The sequence below is a fragment of the Amblyomma maculatum genome, chromosome 9 (genome assembly GCF_055883805.1).
Source record: "Amblyomma maculatum isolate TAMU_Amacu chromosome 9, ASM5588380v1, whole genome shotgun sequence".
Taxonomy (NCBI): Eukaryota; Metazoa; Arthropoda; class Arachnida; order Ixodida; family Ixodidae; genus Amblyomma; species Amblyomma maculatum.
In genome coordinates, this window is record NC_139352.1 from 92514321 (window position 1) to 92530142 (window position 15822).

Below are 15822 nucleotides of genomic sequence, written 5' to 3' on the forward strand. Positions count from 1 at the left end.
AAAGCTTTTTTCCTTGCACTTCCGGTGCCACGCGGGCACCATGGTAACCACGGCGCGGTCGCACGCGGCGACCTCGTTTCAGTTCCCTGCGGGGCGCTTTCCGCCTGTGTATGTTCTCGTTCCTTGTGTCTCCCATGCGAAATGGCCTTCGAAATCGGCTTACCGGTCTCCAGCTTAGGCAGGTGCCTCAAATGCCGTGACCCAGTGCACCGCCGTAATCCTATTGACAAAATTGTTGTTTAGCGTCTTGACGCCATTATTTTTCGATTACAACAGTGCAGCTAGCTTTTTAGTGATAGCTTATAAAGCTCGTTTGGTTGAATCGCCATCGGCGTCCTGATAGTAGTTGACGGCACCATGTGTCTGAAAGAACTGGGGCTGTGTAAATTAGGTCGGTGCCTCAAATGCCGTGACCCAGTAGTGCAGCAAAATTTCGGAGGCAACCGCTCCATTCCAGTGTCCACCAAACCAAAATACGCACCTCGGATCGAGTCAAGGCCACAACATACGCTGGTAAGTAATGTGTTTACTAGCCTGAATATAGCGCACAGATGAACGACGGTTTCACAAGTGCAATGAGTTAGTCATTGTTGTGATGTATCAATACTATGGCGGCTTTTAAAATCCTACCGTCTGAACTGTTAACTTGATTGCATCAAACTCGTTTTGTCACGTAGTAAGTTTGTAGCGTACGAACTTTTGTCTTATAGTAAATTAGCTATGATAACTGTACCTACCTGGCTCGGCCGTGCGCGATGCGCGAACCCGTCGTTGTATGTGCCGGCGTTGGCAGCTTTCGGCCCCTGATACTGGCGCAAATTGCGGGTTCGCGTTGTACGCAGCAACAAATTAAGCACCTTTACCTAACTTACTACGAGAAAATCAAAGTTACCGCAATATCAAAGCTCCGTGTGCAATTTCACCACAAACGACTGAGCGGTTGAGCCGGAGAGATACAAGACGCCGCGGTAAAATCGTATTAGGATTCGCATGCTGTATCTGTCCCTTGCAATGCTTCACATGACGCGCAGTGATGAGGAGGCAAAGAAGAAACAAAGAAAACAACTTCATTTCGAGAGAAGGCCTACAGCATTTCTCTAGATAAGTCCTAGAGCATATTCCATTATGTCCTGAGGCAATAAACAACTGACGTTATTAAAAACAAAAATTCTCTCCGCGGCGAAGCGCTATGCTTTCTTAGTCGCTTAGTAATATAAATTACCGCTAAGAACACAGTATTATTTCGCGCACATAATAATAATCAGCGCAATTACACTGTTGTCTTGTAAACTATGTAAGTACCTTAACGGATGGGGAACAGCGAGCCCGTGAAAAGAGAGATGTGACATGGTCCCTTGTGAAGTCTGCTCACTTTAATTACTTCCATTTACTTCCAGCTTGACCTCAAGAAGCTGAACAACTCTGATCGGCATAATTATTCGCAATCTAACAGTTGCTCTGCCTTTCCTACTTTTTGTTTCAAGCACCAGCTTTGATGCAATACTTGAAGAGCCTGCGAGTGGTCGCACACCATGACGAGTTGCCGTGATAAGCAAACAGCAACGTGTTTTGTGTGCACTTTTGCTTGGACGCAGCCAGAAACGAAACACAGAGACATGGGTACATCAAGCATGCACTCACTCCGACAGACAAAGTCATATGAAACTACGCTCCAGCTATTGTTAGTCGCAGCAAACATATTGAAACAATTGTATTCGCTCCAGCGGCCAATGCTTCGCGGCGCTGATGCCAGTCTGTTGAGCTTTTGGGTTAACTATACTGACAGTTGTACTGTGCAATTTAATAGTCATGATGAAGCACAAATCTGTGCCTGCGTGCAGCAATTAGTTCTTCTTTTCACGGTCTTTCATAGGCATCAGTCATAAGGTGGCGCTCTGAAGCTATGCTTGCAGCTGTCTCTCTGTGTGAAGAGCCCTGAGACCGTTTCTCCGCATCCTGGAGGAGCCTCTGATGTAGGCTGCTTGAAATAGTCATCGTGATTACAACAGTTCCCTTAGTTTTTTGTGTAATATTATAAATAGAACAAAGTCTTAATTTACAAAAATAATGCTCCATTTTCACTGGAGCGGCACTGAAGTGTCCTTTTCTTCATTATGCCATTTTCACTTTCCAGCGGTCCTCTCCTTTGTTTTTTCTGTGCCTGGAGCTTAGAACAATATTCATTGAAGTGCATAACAGCCAGATGTGACCTAAGAAGAAGGTTAATATGAATGAATTTCTCATACTTTGGAAAAAAATATGTGTTTCTTGTTGCCTACTAGCAAAATTACGCCGCGTAGAGGCTTCTATAAGGAACCGTTATGCATTATATTCACATCACTGCAGCAAAGATTGCTTCTGTTTTAACTTCTATATCCATCGCGTTTTATATCAAATTAAGAATGTGATGCAATGATCTTCAAGTAGCAAAATGACTGTATGACGTGGAAGCCCTGCTGTTTTCACCCGTGTTCTCCCTGTTGTTGTATTCTAGCGATCCTTAGTAGTCCAAGTGATCAAGTGAACCTTGAGCATTCTTTCAGTTTCAATACATTAGCTTTGAGACATTCGGGACGGTTGTAGAGGGGTGGGAAACTTCGCTGATGACGTCGTTTATTAAAATCTACCTTTGTCTTGGAACTACACTAAGACGAGGAGCATAAAAGAGACGACATGTTTCCAGCCAGCCTTCCATGCTTGCCCTCGACTTTGTGTCATTGCAGTGTCTCAGCTCATGGCATTTCTGTTTGTATGTATTCATGGTGCGCTGTTCTTTATCTCATCCCATCTGCTTATTCTAATATAACAGCAATGCCTTTCAATGAGGACCCTTGGGGGGCCTGTGCAGTAGGTCTATAGCCTCCTGTCTCCCTTTTTCCATGGAAGGTGTAAGGCCACAGTGAAAAGCGACTCGCACGTGGAGTCGAGCTGGCGGTCGAACCCCCCACGCGCCGAGGCCAAGGAGCGAGCGCTGTTGTTTTTTTTTCTCCTTTTCTCCCCTCTTCTTGGGCGTGGTGCGCGCGCGAGGCTTGGTTTGTTTCGTCCCTTCGCCCCGAGGCGTCGCCAAGAAGCGAACGGCAGACGCATCCTTATCAGCCGGGAACAACAGCGGCACGCTTCTGCGAACCACTTTACGGCCAGCTCGTCCAGCGATGTCCCGCCGTGGCGCCAAGCATGGGTGCAGGGAGACGCCATTAATGAAGCTTTTTGCACTGCCACAAGCACTCACTAAATGTCCTGCAGAAGGCGACAATAGGCGCTACCCTTGGCCCTCCCAAGAAGGGAATCAGCCCAGCGGCCTCCCGCTGTGTCGCCAGACATCGGATGCGAGCAACGGCGACTGTATACTGCTCTGGGAAAGTACCACCCCCCCCCCTTTTTCTTCGAACGGGACGGCTGGGTGGCCTAGTCTCCAGATCCCCCGCGGCGTTTCTTTCACAAAGGCGTCAGCTGCAAGGTCGCGTCGCAAACACTCTCAGGAGGGGAGGGAAAGACAGGCACCGTGTGAGAGGGTTTGGAGACCGACGTGTGGAGAGAGTGTGTGTTTTGAATGTTGTATTTTTATTTGGCGTAATTAAGAACCTGGGTCCGAGGTTATTCCCAACCCACGGGGGTTGTGGCATGTTTTTGAATACTTTGATTGGCTGCTTTATTTTCGGGGCGGATCACCTAAGGTGACCGCCTTCGGGTCTTTGTTGATGTTTGTCATCAAAAAGCGGTCCTCGGACCATGTTTGGCAGTCAAGATTGAGGCTCCGTGCTTAGCACGTATTGACAGTCCCTAGGCTTTAACCGAAATGCTCGGTGGAAAAGTAAGGGCTTGTAGAGTGACTTCTCTGTGTGAGAGTCTATTTTGTTTTAAGTTACAGTCGTCTGTGTGACTCTTGTTACTGCAATTTAAAGTTTGCCAGTGTATACTATTTTTCTTCTGTAAATATAATCCACCTTTTGACCATCATCTGATCATCGTCTACTGCTTCTTCACTGCCGAATGACCACGTTTGGAGAGGCTTCAGCCGCTCGGAAGATTGGCAACGAACGAGCATAATCGGTGTCGTAGGTTGCCGAAACGACAGGTTTCGGCAACCTACGACACCGAGCAGACATCGCCCTCATCCAGCAATTTCCAGACATCACGAGACGCCCAGCTGGTAGCAGCCGTCCGGGAGGCCTGGAAGGAGCCGACCTGGGAGTACCAGCAAGGGAACAACAAACCCTGGCGCCTCGACCCTGAGGCGTCGTCCATCCCGCAGCCCCGGTCAAGGCGACAACGGAGAAGCAACGTCAGTCGCTACCGACACCAGAACGGGTGAGCGGGATTCCTTACGTATCATTGAGGGGGTTATGGCTCAAGCGTAGAACGGGCGTATGGTGTTGACAAGAAGCATGATGGCGAGCTCAGCTGGCAGACAGGCGGAGGAGAATATGTTACAGGAGAATGGTTTAGATGGCAATGGTCAGCCGGCTGAGGCATCACAACAGGATGCGACGGCTGGACCAGTGGAGGAAGCGGCGATTACTGAGCCGGTGGCAGGCGCACTACGAAAAGTAACGGCACTGACCGAGACCGAGGCTATGGCAATTCGCCGCATGAATCTCGATTTTCAATTGGAAAAGCTCAAAATTGAGTCGCGAGAACGCGTTGAGTTGAAAAAGCTCGGAATCGGTGCGACAGGCGACGGGCAGTCCCCCGTGATGTCAGAATCCGACGAGCAACGGCAATCGGGCTTTGACCCGGTGCCCCAGTGTGCCAAGGTCCTTAAGGGACTCAAGGTAGCGTGTGACGCTACCTTGAGTCCCTTGTGAGTACCCTTGTGGTTCGATGAAGTGGAGAAGGTATTCACAACGTACGATGTACCGGAATACAGCCGCGTACACTTGATCATGCCAGCGCTGACCGAGCGTGTTCGGTACCTGCTTCGCGGTCTTAGTGACGATGAGTGCAGCGACTACGAGTCCGTAAAAGATGCTGTGTTAAGCGAGCTAAAGCTCACCCCCGCCGAGTATTAGACCGGTTCGAACACGCCATTAAACGTAGGGAGGAAACATGGGCACAGTTCACCTCCAGCGTAAAGACCTACTTTCACTACTATCTCTGTTCGAGGGAAGCAGACACTAAGGATGATGTAATAGCCCTCGTCGTTGCTGATAGGATGAAAGCTAGCCTAAGTGCAGAGGGCTTGGAATATGTGCGCCTCTGCGAGGGAGAAAACTGGGTGAAACCGGTTGAGATGTCACAGATACTGCAGACGTTCGAGCAGACAAAGGGAAAGGGACGCGCGGTTCGACAGGCGGCTGCTCACGGCGAGAAAGGAAAAACTGAATCCCTCCCGAAAAGTAGCGACAAGCCACACGCGCCGTGTTACGTGTATAGCGCAGTAGGCCATCGAGCCAAGGACTGCCCCCGAGCTGTTCAGAATGCGCAGAACCCAGAAAGGCGCGTCCGAGCACAAAAAGTAACAGTCGCCAACACGGGAACGGCCGAGAGTTTAGCGCCAGCTCACCTAGACAGGACGCTGATTGCAGAAATGAGAGCTTCCCGATCGTCCGAAGAAGTGCATACATCGAAACTACAGCAAGTAGATATGGAATGCGCTGGAGTGCCGACAACGGCGATCATAGACACCGGTAGCGAAATTACGGTAGTCAGAGAAACTCTCGTGCCTGGAGAGTTTCAGGAGCCTTGCGGCAAGATAAATCTTGTGTCAGCATTTGGAGAAACTGTAGAGGCTAAACTAGTAACCTTCGCGGTCGGTGTGAGGAGGCGACCGTCAGTTATAGCACAGCCGGAAGCTGTAAACCTCGTATGCGCACTTACCAGCAAGCTCGCGGAGGGAGTAGACTGCCTGCTTTCACGTGAGGATTGGGAGCTGCTAGTGCATTCCGGCGGCAGTGACGGATGGTTTGTTCCGAATGTAGCTCAGGTGACTGCCGACCCAGCTAGTGCATGCCTCACGGTGGGCGAGCAAACCTCTGATTCATCCCTAACGAGCGATGAAGCTCACGCGAGAGAGTCTCAGACTGGCGAAGAGCCGAACAGTGAGTCGACTGGGACATCAGGCGAGAAATACGAAGCGGGGCAGGACGGGCAGTCCGCTAATGACAAGTGTTTGACGCAGGATAATGAGGACACGGCCTCAAAGCAGCGCGACGAGTTCCGGTCGGCCAAGCGGTCTGATGAAAGCCTTAGGAAAGCTTGGGCAGACGCTGAAACAAGCAAAGGGGGCATGTTCATCTCAGAAGGGTTGCTATATCACCGGGATTCGATCGCAGGCACTAGAGTAAAGCAGCTCGTGCTACCCCTGAGTAGAGGTGAAGAAGTTCTTGCTCTGGCTCACGAATCACTTTGGGGAGGGCATTTGGGACCAAGGAAGACGAAGGCAAGAATTAAATGCAGCTTCTTCTGGCCCGGCTTAGAGGCGGATGGGGCGTTACGCTGCAAGACATGTCACGCGTGTCAGGTCCGGTCCGACAGACGACTTAGAGATAGGATACCTATCACGCCCCTCACCAGACCAGACCACCCTTTCCAGGCAGTGAGTGTGGATATTATCGGGCCAATCAATGTACCCTCAGGCCGGGGCCATCGGTACGCTCTTTGTCTGGTTGATTTGTGCACGCGGTGGCCCGAGGTGGTCTGTATGCATTCACTGACCGCAACAGCAACATGCGACGCCCTACTCACCATTTTTAGCCGCACTGGCATCCCGGAAGTGGTGTGTTCAGACCAGGGTACTAATTTCACGGCACAGCTTGCGCAAGAAATGTTAGCGAGGTTGGGGTGTGCCCCCCGGTTTTCGACTCCCGAACACCCTGAGAGCCATGGGACCATTGAAAGATGGAACCGTGTCCTGAAAAACATGCTTTTCCACGTCATAGAAAAGGACCCGATAAACTGGGACAAGCTGATACCATTCGTTCTCTGGGCATATAGGGAAGTCCCCCATGACACGAAAGGGGTGGCTCCTTTCCGACTTCTTTATGGCAGGAACCCCACGGGGCCGCTGGCCATATTGCAGCGTGCCTGGACAGGTGAACAGCCGCTTCCAGCCACTCTAAGAGAAGAGCCCGCGAAATATCTTAGACAGCTACGTGACCAGCTAGAGATAGCCGCGGAGGTGGCGGGACTGACGGCGAGCGCTCGCCAGGGGAGCTATGCTCAAGCGTACAATAGACAGGCCCGCAACAATGTTTTCAATGTGGGTGACCAGGTTCTCGTTTTTGACACTGACCGCGGCAGCAAACTTTCCGCGAAATGGCTCGGCCCCTACGCGATAACAGCGCGTGAAAGGTAGAATCCTTACCGAGTCGATACCAGTGCGCGAGCCGCGCAGCTCGTGCATGCCAACAGGCTTCGGCCTTATTACGCTCGGGTTAGTCACGTCGGGGTAGTCTTTGACGAAGACACAGATTTCGGAGAGATCGTACGCCTCGCCCCTCGTCCGCGGGCCCGAACCACTTTACGGCCAGCTCGTCCAGCGATGTCCCGCCGTGGCGCCAAGCATGGGTGCAGGGAGACGCCGTTAATGAAGCTTTTTGCACTGCCACAAGCGCTCACTAAATGTCCTGCAGAAGGCGACAATAGGCGCGACCCTTGGCCCTCCCAAGAAGGGAATCAGCCCAGCGGCCTCCCGCTGTGTCGCCAGACATCGGATGCGAGCAACGGCGACTGTACACTGCTCTGGGACAGTGCCACCTATCACGAAAAAGCAGCTACGGAGCCTACTGGGGCTAAGTGATAACTACCGTGAGTATGTACAGAACTACACTGAAGTCGCTGCACCACTCACGTCGTTAACGAAGCGAGGGGTACCAAACGCGATGCCTTGGACTCCGGAAGTGCAGCGAGCTTTCGAGAAACTTTAGACTTCGCTTTGCAAAGCAGCAGCGTTAAACACTCCGGATATCTACAAGCCGTATTGGTTCTTCACGGATGCGTCCGATGTGGCGGCCGGTGCTTGTTTGGAGCAAATTGGAGATTCTGGTAGAGAGGAACCGATTGCCTTTGCCAGCCACCGGTTCACGCCAACTCAAACCCGCTGGTCAACAATTGAGCGTGAGGCTTTCGCCATCATCTGGTCGCTCAAAACATTTGATCACTGGGTGTTTGGAGCTCCGGTTAACATGGTTTCTGACCACAATCCCCTGTCCTATCTGACGACGAGCACGCCTCATGGGGCAAAACTGGCAAGATGGGCGGTGGCATTCCAGCGCTACAATGTGGTAGTTACACATCGTAAAGGCGCCTGCCATGGTAATGCAGATGCGCTGTCTCGCATCCCCAACTCCGGGTGTGGAAAAGAGCAACGAGATGATTCAGCCATGGCCCCTCAGTGGCGTGAATGTTCCCGCCACCCGCCGTGTTTTGTGATGTGAACGGTGACGCATGCTACAACTGTGCGCCGCGGATGGGTGTTTTGTGCTGAAACTCGGACTATGGAGAACTCTGCGTAGCCAACACGCGCTCTTGTAGTGAAATTTTTTTTGTATGTCTTTACATGTGCCTCATGTATAGCAAATTATAGGGCACAGTGCTGTGTGCAATGCAAGATTTGGCATGCTGTCATGAAGAAATTTCGTGTTTTCAGTGCCGTTGTTTTGTATTGGTTTTATTTCCCGACTTCGAGTGTACGGTTTTCTTCGGTTGGGACGGATTTAGGTGCGCTGTAGCCTGGCGAAATGGTCGCCTGAAGAGGAATGTGGCGGCCTGTGTTTTTTTTGTGTGTGTAAATGACTGGATTCCAAGCTCATTTACCCTCTTAGGAGAGACGTGTAAGGCCGCAGTGAAAAGCGACTCGCACGTGGAGTCGAGCTGGCGGTCGAACCCCCCACGCGCCGAGGCCAAGGAGAGAGCGCTGTTTTTTTTTTCTCCTTTTCTCCCCTCTTCTTGGGCGCGGGCGCGCGCGAGGCTTGGTTTGTTTCGTCCCTTCGCCCCGAGGCGTCGCCAAAAAGCGAACGGCAGACGCAATCCTTATCAGCCGGGAACACCAGCGGCACGCTTCTGCGAACCACTTTACGGCCAGCTCGTCCAGCGATGTCCCGCCGTGGCGCCAAGCATGGGTGCAGGGTGACGCCGTTAATGAAGCTTTTTGCACTGCCACAAGCGCTCACTATATTTCCTGCAGAAGGCGACAATAGGCGGAACCCTTGGCCCTTCCAAGAAGGGAATCAGCCCAGCGGCCTCCCGCTGTGTCGCCAGACATCGGATGCGAGCAACCGCGACTGTACACTGCTCTGGGTCAGTGCCACCCCCCCCCCCCTTTTTCTTCGAACGGGAGGGCTTGGTGGCCTAGTCTCCAGATCCCCTGCGGCGTTTCTTTCACAAAGGCATCAGCTGCAAGGTCGCGTCGCAAACACCCTGAGGAGGGGAGGGAAAGACAGGCGCCGTTTGAGAGGGTTTGGGGACCGGCGTGTGGAGAGAGTGTGTTCTGAATGTTGTATTTTTATTTGGCGTAATTAAGGACCTGGGTCCAAGATTATTCCCAACCCAAGGGGGTTGTGGCATGTTCTTGAATAATTTGATTGGCTGCTTTATTTTCGGGGCGGATCACCTAAGGTGACCGCCTTCGGGTCTTTGTTGATGTTTGTCATCAAAAAGCGGTCCTCGGACCATGTTTGGCAGTGAAGATCGAGGCTCCGTGCTTAGCACGTATTTACAGTCCCTAGGCTTTAACCGAAATGCTCGGTAGAAAAGGAAGGGCCTGTAGAGTGACTTCTCTGTGTGAGAGTCTTTTTTGTTTTAAGTTACAGTTGTCTGTGTGACTCTTGTTACTGTAATTTAAAGTTTGCCAGTGTATACTATTTTTCTTCTGTAAATATAATTCTCCTTTTGACCATCATCTGATAATCGTCTACTGCTTCTTCACTGCCGAATGACCACGTTTGGAGAGGCTTCAGCCGCTCCGAAGATTGGCAACGAACGAGCATAAAATTACTGAAGGGGGTTACAGAATGGCTAGTGCTACCATCCTACCAAATATGTTTTTACCATATGATATGAAGCATCCTTGAATGTCAGAAGTGTGCACTGCAGTCTCCTCCAAATGTATGATAACTACCTTTAACATGCCAGTGTTCAATGTTTCGAAAAGAAAGACACAAGATAAGTTCAGCCAATTTTACTGCGGTGTATTTACTATCAGGATGGAAGGATTGTGGCAGCTGACTCATAAGGTGCATTTGGTGCCTACTTTATGCAGAAGTTGGGATTGAGTTACGTGGTGGGCACTTCATTTTTGGCAGATGTCAGGGTCGACTCCTGTGAATCGCAATTGCAGGGTCTCGTTTTATCTGGCCTGATAACATGAGAGCTCCAGATCAAGCATTGCACTAAGGAGACAGAAATCAAGCCGAACTTCCGTAAAAAGAAGGCGCCAAATGCGTCCAGTAACGCAGCAGCTTATCCCCCCTCACATTAAAAAAAAAACACTTGAATTCATTTTTCTCTAAACCTCAGCACTACACCATGAGAAATACTGTTTTGAGGTGCATGAAATTGGTCACAAAGCAATTTTTCAACCCTCCAGGGCTATTCCATAGCACGACGTAAAAGCCATCTGCTTAGTTGCAAGTTCCAATTGGCTGCTTAACAAGTTGAAGAATCAAAAGGAGGAAAAAGAAATGGAGCAAATGAAGCACAAGCTTTTATAGATGAACTTCTGTTTTTCTTTTTTGCACTGTGTTCTATTTGCTTTAGCCTCTGTTCCTTTTATAATGACAATATTATGTACATATATTAAAAGCTTCATGCAAGGATTTATTGTTTGCACATGTCATGCAGAAAAGTTGGACTACATAGTCACACTGGAGTGAAAAATAATTTCTTAGTCTTCTCCTTCATTCAACTTACCTTACTTGCATCCCACCATCCGAGTATGCAATTGATTTGGGAGCAAACCTCATGACAAAGTTGTGAAAAGATACAAGGGAAGATGTTTGGGCTTTGGGACCCAGTTGTCGAGTGTCAATAAAATACCGGGAGTTCTTCAGAATTAAGTTCAGCTTCTTGAAAGCACATGAATCTGTTAAAAATATATACATAAAAATATATATAAATATTTGGCCGATGAGTTGCAGTGTTGGTGTGTATTCGAGGCAATCGTAGATGCTGAACCTGCTTATAGCTGCTGCATTGCAGCTAAAAACAGTTTTAGCATCATATTCATAAAAAGACCCCAGGTCATGTACTGTCGTGCAAACATGCTGCACGTTGTCCTCTTTAAAATTATCAGTAAAGGACAGTATTGAAAATCCCATTATATTTTTGTTCCATACTGGCATGTATAACCAAGCTGCCTCAGTATTAAAATATCTTGCAGTCTCAGCACTCACATTTACATTATTTTGTTTCTTCACTTCATTATGGGTTTCTTTCTCGGCTATGTCATATGTGAACTTGCTTTTACGTGCGGATGCGTACAAAGTTTTTCCGTGAAGTTCTATTTGCATTTCCTATCTCTTAAATTTATTATTGGTTGACAAATGCCACAAATGTGAGCCGTGCACCTTCCAAACGACATCAAAGGGAAATCTTTACAAAAAAAACCTATACAAAACAAATTACCTCTGCTCATCCATTGCCTGTTTGCAAGGAGCTCATGCAGGCATTTGGTGTATGATCTATCATGACCATCATGCTTATCGCATATGGGGTTCAACAGGCTGCAAATATGCTGATTATCAGGTCACCATTACCCTGGCCTAGGGCATAACATAGTAACCATGACATGTGATTGTCTGGATTCATGGTTATATTGCCTCACAGCTCTTCGACCTGCTCACAGCTTTCAACTTCTTAAATGCAGTATAGAATAATGTTATTACCATGTATTAGCCCTAATTATTAAAGCAAGCAGCCGCATGCATCTTCAGTAATGTGCCAGGCATCAAAGTAGTGCTGTATGGGCAATTTGCTGCTCTTGCAATATGTCCGGATAGCTGGGTGGCGGTCTGTAAATAGATAAAATTAAAAACTCATTACATAATAACATATGTCAGCAAATGTACCTATTCCCAAATGATTTGCAATGATGAAACATTTTGTAATTCAATTGTTTGTATTATATAATGATTAATTTGATTCTTTTTATGTATAGACATGCAAGCAGCACTTGTCAAGGGCACCCTTGGTGAGGTTGAAAATAATTTCTCCTAATGATATGCAAAAATTGTCGCCTTTTGTTAAAGACTGCACAGAGACTCGTTAAGCTGAGGCCAGGCCCCATGCTCGCGCTATTGGGCACTGCAGCTGACTTCACACAGTTAATATGAATTGCAGCTTGCCAATTTTCGTATCGCAGCATTGCCTTACCTCTCCTATTCTTACCCGCTCGCATTGTAAAATATGGTCAATCTGAACGACAACAACGTTGTGCGTGCAGTACTTGGCGCTCTAGCCCGGGGAGTCTCAACGCCCATCTCCTGCGAGGTCCACTTCCATTCCATCCAGCTGGCTGATGATCTGCATTCGCTGTTCCTAGAAAAGCTGGGACAAAAATAAATGTGCATTTGTGAGCCATTTGTAACATTGCACCGAACTGTGTCACTCGATCGTTGCACTACTGCATGCGCGCACTGTTTTCTTCTTTTTTTTTATTACGAAAGCTTGCCATAAGGCATATTATAAGAACCCGTGCAAATTATTTTCCGTTATGAACCTGCTTGTATTGTTGTCGGTGAGCCATTTGGAGAAGTCCTCTTCCCTTGTTGCGGTTTATTTCCCCCCTCCCCCTTTCCGCAGGAACAGTCTAGTTGTGTATAACTCCTGCCTATGCTCCTGTCAAAACCAATACTTACACTTCCGATCGGCAGCTGAACGCTTAGGGATAAAGAGGCACAACTTTGAGCGACTAAGCCAGTTCACGCGAGTGATAACGTTTCACTCGCGATCCCCCCTCCCTCCCCCCCCCCCCCCCTTGCTGAAGGGTAAAGCCTCTTGGCTCTTTTTTTTTCTGTTTCCATCTCTTCATTCCTGACAGTGTCCCTCCTTTCTTCTCTTTCTTCGTTCTTTTATCATCCGCCCATCTCGGTTTTCACGTGTTTCTCTCTTGGCCGCCTCGACGTTGGTGAACTTGGACGCGGCTTCATCCACGCGACATTTCAGGGTGCGCTCTGTACAAACACCACACAGCGTAAAAAAAAGGCTGCAGGGCGGGAGTCAAGCTGCGATAATAATCGGGCACCGAACAGAGTTTGTTTACTTCCTGTCGGCGCGCGCGTTCGCCGTTGCAGTCAGCTGACGCCGAACCGCGGCTGACAAACTACACCACAGCGCACACCTACGCAGTCCCCTTCTCCTCATCCCCTTCATTTTTTTTTTAAATCGATCGTTATCTTTCACGAAGGGGCATCGTATACTCAAACGCAAGAGGAGCCTAAACACGAAGGTTTCAAGGTTCGGGCAAGGTGCTCGAGAGCTTTCCTCCGTAACGTCCGGAAGAACGCTCTCTCCGATCTCGATTCTGAATTTCTAGTCTTTCGCTAACATCTGATACCCTTGCTGCGGTACGGATATTATTGACTCCGAGCTCAAAAAGCGACTCCGGCGAATGAGTACCGAGATGGGCCTCGACCCCCATAAGTACACGCCGTTGAAGAATCCGCTGCTGAACCCCGACGTCGATACTATACGGATTATACGGGTGCGTTGGTTCGTGGGGTCGACTAGCATAACAGTAAATAATATGAAACTCCCATCGTAAGCTCGCCACTGGTTTATTTTGAGCAGTGTAATTCGCAGTTATGATAATTCTTGCTTATGCATGCCACAACCCCAAGCAAGATTTCCTGAGTTAAAAAAACAATCCACACTGTACTGCGATAACGCGTCTAAAGCTAATATTAGCACAATCTTTTCATTTTACACTTACCGGCAGGGTTGGAAGAAACAGCGTTGGTACCGATCCTTCACGCATACGCAGTCTTGTTGGGATCCCCAAATCGCGAACCACATCCAGGTAAAACAAACGCAGATAAACGCTTTCTTCAGCGATGCTGGCTATCCAATGAGATGTAGCCACTGTTTCCGGAGGTTGGCGTTTTGAGGCACTTTATGCAGAATGTTTTTCCTGCCGTCACTAGCAATACCTTCGCAGCCAGGGACTGCACACTGTAACAACCTCCCGCTCATGTCACAACAAAACAACAATTCAGCGCTTCGATAACTGTCTTCGCGAACTCAAGAGAGTGGCCAGTCTAGCCCAGAACTGTCCTGCACCCGTCGAGCACACGACGTAACACAAAATCGAAGGTGAGGTCAACGCCAGGGATGTATAGCGTGGCAAAAAAAACTTCCGAGTTGTGCCGAAAGGCGATGACGATGAAGCGGACGACAAGAGGCCCCCGGCGGCGCGTCGGCAAGCAAGCGCGCCAAAACGGAAGCTGCGGCGTGCGGCGCTAAGCAAAAAAAGTAAATGCGCAGATGCGTCAGTTGTGACGTGTCAGTGGGCGAGGCCGTGGAGGAGGGCCAGTCTTTGCGCGCGCTAAAAAGTTTAAAGGAGGAGGAAAGCCGCGAAGGCGCAGATATTCAAATTTTGATTACAAATAACTCTGCTTCCAATGCCGCATTTAAAAAAGTCTTGCGGGAAGGTTATCTTACATCGACATTCTTTAACATACTAGGCATAGGGAAACTGTATCGCTATAGCTGTTTTGAGCCCCTTTAAACCGAGTGTGCGCACTCTATATGGTACAGCGACAAGACACTACTACGTCCCAGATATCTTTAATAAACTATAGGACGATGTATTTCTTTACGACCCGCAAACGCTGCTAGTTTGTTTAGAAAACCTAAATATGTACAGAAAACATACGAGTGCATTGTCAAAGTGTTTTGTGCAAAATTTAAATTCGTTCGTTACATTTGTTTTTCTGTCTCTAATGCAGCCGAAGTTAGCCGCTGCGGCCGGTTGTCATCTTGCAAGCCCAATTGTGATTTCGATGCTTCCGTTTTGTATACTGTTCTGAGCGTACTGAATAAAGAATAATATTGGCATTATTTTACATAAGTTAATATCAGCTGCTAGCAGAAGAAACATCTCCAAATCCTTGCCACTGATTAATCATATCAGAGACATTATTAGAAATTAGTCAGCGTTCAGCAAGATGTTTTCATGTGAAAGCAGGGAAAGGGCAGAATTAGTCAACAAATATTTCACAGATGCATCACAATCTCATTGATACTTGCCGCAAGGCAAATGTGATTTTACAAATACATTATCAATGCCTGCCTTTTAACACAAACTGTTTGCAATGCACTTGGCATGCTTGGTCTTTAATTTTAAACGTAATAACCTCAGGTCATAATGATATTTCAGTACCTCTGCTCCAAAAAAAATTTGCAGCTCTTGAGCATAATCTTCTGCTCACTCAGCAGATTCTTATAGCCCGCTGCAGTACCGGATGTGTTAAAAACTGCAAATTTGAGACCCCTGTACAAGGGTGGTAAGAACCAAACCTGACACCTATTCGATTTTATGCATATTTTCCCAAATTATATACAAATTCTTGCTAGAATGCATGATATCACTTTTGAACAAATTTTCTTTCGTATCGACAGTTTGGGTTTTCTGAAGGCTGTGCTACACTCTCTATTTTTGTGAAATTCTCGGATAGATTGTTGCGGCTTTTCATCAAAACTTATTCGCTTGCTGCCTGTGTTTAGATATTGCCAACACTTTTTAAATGGTGAGCAACGATATATTGCTTCGAAAGCTGTCTCTGCTTGAATTTAGGCGGCCATCCCATGACCATTTGGAAAGTATTTACTTGATCATTCGCAAGTATTAGCTCTGGATAGAGTTTGCAAGCAGTAATACCAGAGGGG

General features: G+C 48.2%; 1 pseudogene; it reads left to right on the forward strand.

The window, feature by feature from the left end:
- The first annotated feature begins 4388 nt into the window (after positions 1-4388).
- Positions 4389-8375, forward strand: LOC146179748 (uncharacterized; annotated as a pseudogene).
- The last annotated feature ends 7447 nt before the right edge of the window (positions 8376-15822 follow it).